Source organism: Cherax quadricarinatus, chromosome 5 (genome assembly GCF_038502225.1).
Source record: "Cherax quadricarinatus isolate ZL_2023a chromosome 5, ASM3850222v1, whole genome shotgun sequence".
Taxonomy (NCBI): Eukaryota; Metazoa; Arthropoda; class Malacostraca; order Decapoda; family Parastacidae; genus Cherax; species Cherax quadricarinatus.
Window position 1 is genome coordinate 70,905,460 of NC_091296.1, and position 11,057 is coordinate 70,916,516.

At 39.2% G+C, this 11,057-nt stretch overlaps 1 protein-coding gene across 3 annotated transcripts in view; it reads left to right on the forward strand.

Moving 5' to 3' along the window:
• Window positions 1-2,474: 2,474 nt before the first annotated feature.
• LOC128684990 (tigger transposable element-derived protein 1-like) overlaps window positions 2,475-11,057 on the forward strand; it is a 156,018-nt gene continuing 147,435 nt past the window's right edge. For all 3 annotated transcript variants that reach the window (XR_011394509.1, XR_011394507.1, XR_011394510.1), the window contains exon 1: window positions 2,475-5,848. The gene's annotated coding sequence lies outside the window, so the exon portion shown is untranslated. The remainder of the gene's footprint in view (window positions 5,849-11,057) is intronic.

Sequence of the window (11,057 nt, forward strand, 5' to 3'; positions counted from 1 at the left end):
TTCTATGTGCGGGTTATTTGTGTATCGTTCCAGTCACAGTATTGTGCCTTTTTTTTATCGTATAATATCATGTCTTAACCCGTAAAATGTCCAAACGTAGATATACATTGGCATGCAGCAGGCTCCGAACGCAGATCTACTTTTTTTTTGTTTTACGTGCTTTCAGATGGGGAAAATCAAGGTTGGAGCACTATGCACATGAACATAGATCTACGTTTGGAATGTTTAAGGGTTAATCAGCGGTCTAGTGTAGTTGATTGTACATGAGGGAAAAATTTGATTTCATTTCTTTGATATGTGGTTTTAAGTACAGTGGAACCTCAAATTTCGAACTTAATCCATTCAGGGAGCTAGTTCTGAAGTCGAAAAGTTTGAAAGACTAAGCAATGTTTCCCATAAGAAATAATGGAAATACAATTAATCTGTTCCAGAAACCCAAAAATATTCACAAAAAAATACATTTTATAGATAGTATTACATTATAGTTTTATATACACACAACAGATATATAGTGTACAATTGTTAATGTAGTAGGTAGGTAGTAGGTTGGTAGGCAGCAACCACCCAGGGAAGTACTACCGTCCTGGCAGATGACTGTGAAACAAACCTTTAACTGTTTTGCATGATAGTAGGATTGCTGGTTTCTATTTCTGTCTCATAAACACGCTAGATAACAGGGATATCTTGTTACTCCTACTTACACTTTGGTCACACTTCACAGACACGTGCATGCATATATATATACATACATCTAGGTTTTTCTCCTATTTCTAAATAGCTCTTGTTCCTCTTTTTTTTCCTCTATTGTCCATGGGGAAGTGGAAAAGAATCTTTCCTCTGTAAGCCATGCGTGTCGTATGAGGCGACTAAAATGCCAGGAGCAATGGGCTAGTAACCCCTTCTCCTGTAGACATTTACTAAAAAAGAGAAGAAGAAAAACTTTATAAAACTGGGATGCTTAAAAGTGCGTGGATGTAGTGCGGATGACAAGAAACAGATGATTGCTGATGTTATGAATGAAAAGAAGTTGGATGTCCTGGCCCTAAGCGAAACAAAGCTGAAGGGGGTAGGGGAGTTTCGGTGGGGGGAAATAAATGGGATTAAATCTGGAGTATCTGAGAGAGTTAGAGCAAAGGAAGGGGTAGCAGTAATGTTGAATGATCAGTTATGGAAGGAGAAAAGAGAATATGAATGTGTATATGCAAGAATTATGTGGATTAAAGTAAAGGATGGATGCGAGAAGTGGGTCATAATAAGCGTGTATGCACCTGGAGAAGAGAGGAATGCAGAGGAGAGAGAGAGATTTTGGGAGATGTTAAGTGAATGTATAGGAACCTTTGAACCAAGTGAGAAAGTAATTGTGGTAGGGGACCTGAATGCTAAAGTAGGAGAAACTTTTAGAGAGGGTGTGGTAGGTAAGTTTGGGGTGCCAGGTGTAAATGATAATGGGAGCCCTTTGATTGAACTTTGTATAGAAAGGGGTTTAGTTATAGGTAATACATATTTTAAGAAAAAGAGGATAAATAAGTATACAAGATATGATGTAGGGCAAAATGACAGTAGTTTGTTGGATTATGTATTGGTAGATAAAAGACTGTTGAGTAGACTTCAGGATGTACATGTTTATAGAGGGGCCACAGATATATCAGATCACTTTCTAGTTGTAGATACACTAAGAGTAAAAGGTAGATGGGATACAAGGAGAATAGAAGCATCAGGGAAGAGAGAGGTGAAGGTTTATAAACTAAAAGAAAAGGCAGTTAGGGTAAGATATAAACAGCTATTGGAGGATAGATGGGCTAATGAGAGCATAGGCAATGGGGTCGAAGAGGTATGGGGTAGGTTTAAAAATGTAGTGTTAGAGTGTTCACCAGAAGTTTGTGGTTACAGGAAAGTGGGTGCGGGAGGGAAGAGGAGCGATTGGTGGAATGATGATGTGAAGAGAGTAGTAAGGGAGAAAAAGTTAGCATATGAGAAGTTTTTAGAAAGTAGAAGTGATGCAAGGAGGGAAGAGTATATGGAGAAAAAGAGAGAGGTTAAGAGAGTGGTGAAGCAATGTAAAAAGAGAGCAAATGAGAGAGTGGGTGAGATGTTATCAACAAATTTTGTTGAAAATAAGAAAAAGTTTTGGAGTGAGATTAACAAGTTAAGAAAGCCTAGAGAACAAATGGATTTGTCAGTTAAAAATAGGAGAGGAGAGTTATTAAATGGAGAGTTAGAGGTATTGGGAAGATGGAGGGAATATTTTGAGGGAAGCTGTGATTTCGTGTATAGGGCAAGGAGGAACAACATCTTGTAGGAGTGAGGAAGAGCCAGTTGTGAGTGTGGGGGAAGTTCGTGAGGCAGTAGGTAAAATGAAAGGGGGTAAGGCAGCCGGGATTGATGGGATAAAGATAGAAATGTTAAAAGCAGGTGGGGATATAGTTTTGGAGTGGTTGGTGCAATTATTTAATAAATGTATGGAAGAGGGTAAGGTACCTAGGGATTGGCAGAGAGCATGCATAGTTCCTTTGTATAAAGGCAAAGGGGATAAAAGAGAGTGCAAAAATTATAGGGGGATAAGTCTGTTGAGTATTCCTGGCAAAGTGTATGGAAGAGTTATTATTGAAAGAATTAAGAGTAAGATGGAGAATAGGATAGCAGATGAACAAGGAGGCTTTAGGAAAGGTAGGGGGTGTGTGGACCAGGTGTTTACAGTGAAACATATAAGTGAACAGTATTTAGATAAGGCTAAAGAGGTCTTTGTGGCATTTATGGATTTGGAAAAGGCGTATGACAGGGTGGATAGGGGGGCAATGTGGCAGATGTTGCAGGTGTATGGTGTAGGAGGTAGGTTACTGAAAGCAGTGAAGAGTTTTTACGAGGATAGTGAGGCTCAAGTTAGAGTATGTAGGAAAGAGGGAGATTATTTCCCAGTAAAAGTAGGCCTTAGACAAGGATGTGTGATGTCACCGTGGTTGTTTAATATATTTATAGATGGGGTTGTAAGAGAAGTAAATGCGAGGGTCTTGGCAAGAGGCGTGGAGTTAAAAGATAAAGAATCACACAAAGTGGGAGTTGTCACAGTTGCTCTTTGCTGATGATACTGTGCTCTTGGGAGATTCTGAAGAGAAGTTGCAGAGATTGGTGGATGAATTTGGTAGGGTGTGCAAAAGAAGAAAATTGAAAGTGAATACAGGAAAGAGTAAGGTTATGAGGATAACAAAAAGATTAGGTGATGAAAGATTGGATATCAGATTGGAGGGAGAGAGTATGGAGGAGGTGAATGTATTCAGATATTTGGGAGTGGACATGTCAGCAGATGGGTCTATGAAAGATGAGGTGAATCATAGAATTGATGAGGGGAAAAGGGTGAGCGGTGCACTTAGGAGTCTGTGGAGACAAAGAACTTTGTCCTTGGAGGCAAAGAGGGGAATGTACGAGAGTATAGTTTTACCAACGCTCTTATATGGGTGTGAAGCATGGGTGATGAATGTTGCAGCGAGGAGAAGGCTGGAGGCAGTGGAGATGTCATGTCTGAGAGCAATGTGTGGTGTGAATATAATGCAGAGAATTCGTAGTTTGGAAGTTAGGAGGAGGTGCGGGATTACCAAAACTGTTGTCCAGAGGGCGGAGGAAGGGTTGTTGAGGTGGTTCGGACATGTAGTGGAAGGAAGGCGGGGTAGGGGTCGGCCTAGGAAAGGTTGGAGGGAGGGGGTAAAGGAGGTTTTGTGTGCGAGGGGCTTGGACTTCCAGCAGGCATGCGTGAGCGTGTTTGATAGGAGTGAATGGAGACAAATGGTTTTTAATACTTGACGTGCTGTTGGAGTGTGAGCAAAGTAACATTTATGAAGGGGTTCAGGGAAACCGGCAGGCCGGACTTGAGTCCTGGAGATGGGAAGTACAGTGCCTGCACTCTGAAGGAGGGGTGTTAATGTTGCAGTTTAAAAACTGTAGTGTAAAGCACCCTTCTGGCAAGACAGTGATGGAGTGAATGATGGTGAAAGTTTTTCTTTTTCGGGCCACCCTGCCTTGGTGGTAATCGGCCTGTGGGATAATAAAAAATATATAATTGTTAATAAATTTAAATAAACATATAAAATAACATTTTTACTTACCTTCATTGAAGATTGGTGATGGCATCTGGAAGATAGGGAGAAGAGAGGGAGTTGGGGTTAGTGTTTGGAAGGTAAATCCCCCTCCATAAGGACTTAAGGTATCAAAGCCCTCTCTGGGGTTACTTCCCTTCTCTGTCTTTTAATGCCACTAGGACCAGCTTGAGTCACTGGACCTCTGTCTCATAAAATAACTGTCCACAGTCCTCTGTTTCTGATGCCTCTTTAAGATTTTCCTAAAATGGGACATTGTTCTGTCACTTAACTTGTTGCAAAGATTTCTTGTTTCAGCTTGCTTAGGGTGGTACTTCTGCACAAACATTTGGACATCATTCCACTTGGCGCGAATCTCCTTAACCCTTTCAGGGTTGGTGCCGTACTAGTACGGCTTGCACGCCAGGGTTGGTGCCGTACTAGTACGCATAAATTCTAGCGCCTTCAAATCTAGCGAGAGAAAGCTGGTGGGCATACATATGAAAGAATGGGTCTATGTGGTCAGTGTGTGCAATATAAAAAAATTCCTGCAGCACACAGTGCATAATGAGAAAAAAAAAACACTGACCGTGTTTTTGGTTTAAAACAGCGACTTTGCAGTGTATTTTCTTATGCTATTTATGGTTGAATTCTAGTTTTCCTGGTCTCATTTTATAGAATGGAAGACATATTACGGAAATAGAGATGATTTTGATTGGTTTTACAATGAAAAAGTACCTTGAAATTAAGCTCAAAGTAGCATAAATGTTCGATTTTTGCCAAAGTTCAAAAGTAAACAAATCATTCCACACATTCAGTACATGTCAACTGTTGAGTCTAATATTCTTTCACAAGTGCACTGATATTATTTATACCATTTCTACACTAATGCAGTAGTCTGCATAACAGTAAATCTCCTATTTTAGGCGAGAATAAAAATTCAAAGTGGAAAGCAAAAGAAATGTAACAGAGGCCTGGGTACATGACTAATGAAGAGAGGAAATGTTATTTTAGTGCCAGGAATGTCTGTCTTGTTTATTCTGAACCCTATTTGTAAATTGGCTCTTTTGAAATTTGTGTGAAATTGGCAAAATTGCCAATTTCTGACCACTTTATTGGATAGTTGAAATGTGTAAATGGGTGGTTTCTTGTACTCATTCGATAGAAAAAATGAAGTTCTAGCAAAATAGTTATGATTTTTTGTCAACTGGTACATTGGAAGTGGGCGAAATCGCTGATGCATAAACATCATGTGTTGTGGCATACTGTTAGCTGAATGATGAGCTTTTTATTGAGTTGGGGCCTTCTTTATGTGGAAGTAAAATAGTAATTTAAAAATTAACATTTTTGTGGCAAAGTTGTGTGAAACATACAGGAACTCAATACACTTTGAACAAATGACCATGTACTTGAGGTAAATGTAATTGATAGTATAAAAGATTTTAGAACAAATTAATAAAAAAAATATATGAGGATTTTATCAGAAGACCCATAAGAACATCTGGCTCTAGCCTCAGCCAAAGCAAAGATATGAAACCTTGTAGAGTTTGTCACCTGACACACATTCTCATGATTAGTAGATAAGAGAGAGGGAATTGAGAGCCATTATATTCCCTAATATAGTAGTACATATATACAGTACTAATATGAACTATGAAAAAGTTACACCATTCACACATGTGGAGTCAACAGTTGCATTCAGATACTTCTAGGTGAAGAGAGAGAGAGAGCATATGTCATATACTTATCCTTCCTCACCTTATTAGATCTCCAAATAATGGGTAAGTATTACCTGGCCTTATCTGTCAAGATGTTGTGTTGTTTTAAGTGAATATGGCTTTGAACATAAAATATCCTGACAAGTTGGGGGCAGCCGCCAGACTTCAAGTGTTCAAGCCATGCATTGTCTTCATTTTTTTTTAACCTTGATGTAGGTGCTTATACACTTTAAACATCATAACAGTTGCGTATGGTAATTATTGTCATAGGGTGTGCATTGTGCTAGTGCTGAACCTACTGCTATGGCATAAATATCACCCAGAGCAACTGCCACAATATTTCATAATGAGGGACAGAAAAATTAGTTTCCTGCTTTGTAAATAGCCATCACATTTGCCATTTTCCACTTATCTGGCACTTTGCCAGTTTGTATTGATAAGTTAAAAAGACCAGCCAATGGTGATTATATTATTGAGTGAACTTAATATTTATGATGAATTTACCTTCTTTGGTGGGTGTGTAGTGCTCGTCTAGCACACCTAAATATATTATCCTGCATCATAGGTGATAAAAGGTTTAAAAAAACACTTGTTAGATTAGGAGAAATATGTCTAGTGGTCCTGACTAAGATGCATGTCTACTTCCTTTGTATGGTGGGGAAGTGGAAATAGTCTATGTACTTAGATTTGTGAAAGTTAATATAGTGGGGGGATAGATGGGAGATGGCATTCATGTATAAATTTATAAAATATGAAATCAAAAGTTATATCCATTGAAATAGAAAACAAAAGGCGATGCTTTCAGATGACAAAATTTGGCATTTTTTATAGAAAAATAACGAAAGTGTTTCTGAAATTTAAAAATTTAATAAATTAGACAAAATAGCATGAGCATAGCTCTCATGTAACTGCAAAAAAAAAAAATCCTACTCCAGTTTCCTTCTCCTTCAGCACTACCATTCATAAACCTACCATTTCAAATTGATTGTTTTAATTGCTAAAAGTGAATAAATATAAATTCTGTAGTATGTTTCGACAAATGTTTTTTTTCTAATATTACCATCATTCTTAAGACTACATTTGAATTTTTAAATAGTGTGTGTGTGCACAATATCAATCCAATCAAGAGTAGGAGTGTGCATGTAGCCAGCCTTCGTGTCCCCAACAAAGGTAAGTTGCTGGCAACAAGCACACTCTTGGTAGGTAGCTGGCTCTCTTTACTTGTGGGTGTATTATTTCATGTTGAAGTGTGTTGAATTATTCTTGCTTATTCATTAAAATAATGAAGCATAACCTAGAAAGTTTCTTTGTAAATTATAATAATTTACCAAGCAACTTACTTTTATTACTTTTATTTCATCAACTAAAACAAAAGTGTGTTGTACCTATTTTATGAGTAGCAAACAAAAAACTAGTATATTGTTATAATGACTGTAACAAGTTTCTCGGATGGCAGTTATTGTGCCCATTGATGCGCTGATGCACAAGCACTTTGTGTTTGTGTGCGCATTCATGCATGTATGTGTATACACACACACACACACACACACACACACACACACACACACACACACACACACACTCACTCACACACACAACCACACACACACACACTCACACACACACACACACACACACACACACACACACACACACACACAGACACACACACAGAGACACACACACAGACACACACACACAGACACACACACACAGACACACACACAGACACACACACACAGACACACACACACAGACACACACACACAGACACACACACACAGACACACACACACAGACACACACACACACACACACACACACACACACACACACACACACACACACACACACACACACACACACACACACACACAGACACACACACAGACACACACACAGACACACACCTACACACACACAGACACACACACAGACACACACAGACACACACACAGACACACACACACACACACACAGCCCCCCAAACACACACACACACACACACACACACACACACACACACACACACACACACACACACACACACACACACACACACACACACACACACACACACACACAGACACACACACACACACACACACACACACACACACACACACAGACACACACACAGACACACACACAGACACACACAGACACACACACACAGACACACACACACACACACACACACACACACACACACACACACAGACACACACACACACACACACACACACACACACACACACACACACAGACACACACACACAGACACACACACACACAGACACACACACACACACAGACACACACACACACACAGACACACACACATGCACAGACACACACACATGCACAGACACACACACACACACACACACAGACACACACACACACACACACACACACACAGACACACACACACACACACACACACACACACACACACAGACACACACACACACACACACACACACACACACACACACACACAGAGACACACACAGACACAGACACACACAGACACAGACACACACACACAGACACACACACAGACACACACACACAGACACACACACACAGACACACACACACAGACACACACACAGACACACACACACAGACACACACACAGACACACACACACAGACACACACACATGCACACACACACACACACACACACACACACACACACACACACACACACACACACACACACACACACACACAGACACACACACACACACACACACACACACAGACACAGACACACACACAGACACACAGACACACACACAGACACACAGACACACACACACACACACAGACACACACACACACACACACACACACACACACACACACACACCACACACACCACACACACACACACACACACACACACACACACACACACGCACGCACGCGCATATATACGTAAATATGAATACGTATTTCTTTAAAGAGAATCCTTAATATTTTAATTCAACACACTTCTTTTAAATGTTCAATATTTGTCATATGTATTGTTATTTGGTGATCTTGTGTAGATTATTTGTACATTGAATAATATTTTTGAGAAGGCAACAAACTGTATTATAAAGGAAACTTTATTCTTTATCTGAAAGGAAACTTCATTCAGTGTTATACGCTAAACTGAGAACCTGTACTCTCACAAGAAATTATTAAAGGAAAACATAACTAATGCTTTTTATTATATTATCATGAGATCTCCTTGGAAAATTTTAATTACAATTTTATTATATATATGGTCAGAAAGAAGTGGATTTTTTTTTCTTTTGAGCCAATTATTTGGGCACCAAAAGTGAAGAAAGAAGTTTGTCTGTATGCGTACTACAAATGAAACAGAGAACACAGATGTCCCAGTCACATTAACACTTAGTTAAATTCTTTTTAGTTTTGAAAATTTTCTAACCATGAAAATGTGCAGTACCTACTAGCTATATGTGATTAAGTGATTAGAGGGACTTGTACTTCATAGCAGAAACTACGAGTTTGCTTTTGTGTTTGATATGCATTTTGTATTGTGGATTATTAGTTTGAAAGTATAACTACTTTGTTGTTGATGGCAATTCAGTGATTCTTAGAAATGGCACAAGGAGTGTGCATGATGCTGAGAGGATTCTTCTCTTCTAGGGGCGTGGCAGAGAGTCAGAGGAAGATCCAGCCACGCCCCCCTGGCCTGAGTGGTTGGGGACTGCTGTTGGTCATACCTGCCCTTTCTGTGGCAAGATTTTCGTTAAGAAGTTCAATCTGGTGACACATGTTCGCATCCACACTGGAGAGAGACCATTCCAGTGCCCCTACTGCCCATACAGAGCCAACCACTGCTCTCATCTCAAGTCACATGTCAGGAAGCTCCACTTAGAAAAAGAGCATCCCATCTAGTCATATGTGAAGATTATAGCAACACAAGATTGAGAGTTGCATTCACTTTCCAATGATAACTGGCCAAGTGATAGCATTGAAGGGAGATTGAATGATGTGAAGGTGGTGGTAATGTGCATTGTCTCATTCTAGGCATGCCATGAGGGAGGCGTTGTGAGTGGCAATAGGATGCCACCATCAACAGGCTTTACAGCTGGTGGGAAGAGCCTGAGGCATGCTTGCCCAGTCTGTGGACGTACCAGTCGAGACAGCTACGACCTGAAGAAACATATACGTACTCATACCGGCGAGAAACCATATGCTTGCCCACATTGCCCGTATCGAGCAACAACTAGTAGTAGCATTAAATCTCATATAGACCGTCACCATTGGCATTAGTTTTATACTAATTGTTTTTAAATTTTGGAAATTCAGTCAGTCAATTCAACACTTTATATTGTGGTTCTGGTTTATAAATAAGTGATATAGTTAACAGTTCCAGATACACAAAAATGAATGCCTAAAATAAAATTCAGACAGTTTTGTGAAAAGTCAAGAAATAATTGGAAGAAATAATATGCACGAACATATAACAACATATTTTTGTAGAATTTTGGAATTTGTTACTGTCCAGCACAGTTTAGCAAAGTTCTCATTCTGTGTGTATGTGCGCGTGCATGCTCATGCGTGTGTGCATGCATGTTTGTTTCCACCATCACTCTCACTAATCACTACAATTCACATGCTCCTCCAAACTACAAGTATCCCCACCCCTCATGGTTTGTAGATGCATGCATGCATACATGCATACATGCGTACACACATGCATACATACATGCATACATACATATATTCATACATACATATATTCATACATATACATATATTCATACATACATACGCACGTACAAATGTATGTACACGCGCACATATGTACATGTGTGTGTATGTATAAATATAAACACAGAATGTATGTTTGTATGTGTAAACATATATTTATTGATAGAAGGCAGTGGTGCTAAAAGTTATAGAAACTAAGTTTTGTTTTGGGAAAAATGATAGGAAATGTGTTAATTTGTATGAAAAAAATATTGAAATTGCTGCAAGTTATTGAATAAAAATAAAATACTTAAGCTTTAATAAATGCCTTTTTACTTGTATATGCTATGTCACATAAGATTATGGAGGAAACTGTAATGTGAGAAAATAATCACAAACCACAGTAATGGTCCAAGTGATTAATAGTTGTGGTAGGCTTGACATACAAGCAATATGAAATTCAACCCAGAGTTCAGACAAATTTCTTTTATAGTATTCAAATTATTATTTTTTTTTGGTTGGACACTATTCATTTTGCCAACATTTTTAAAAAT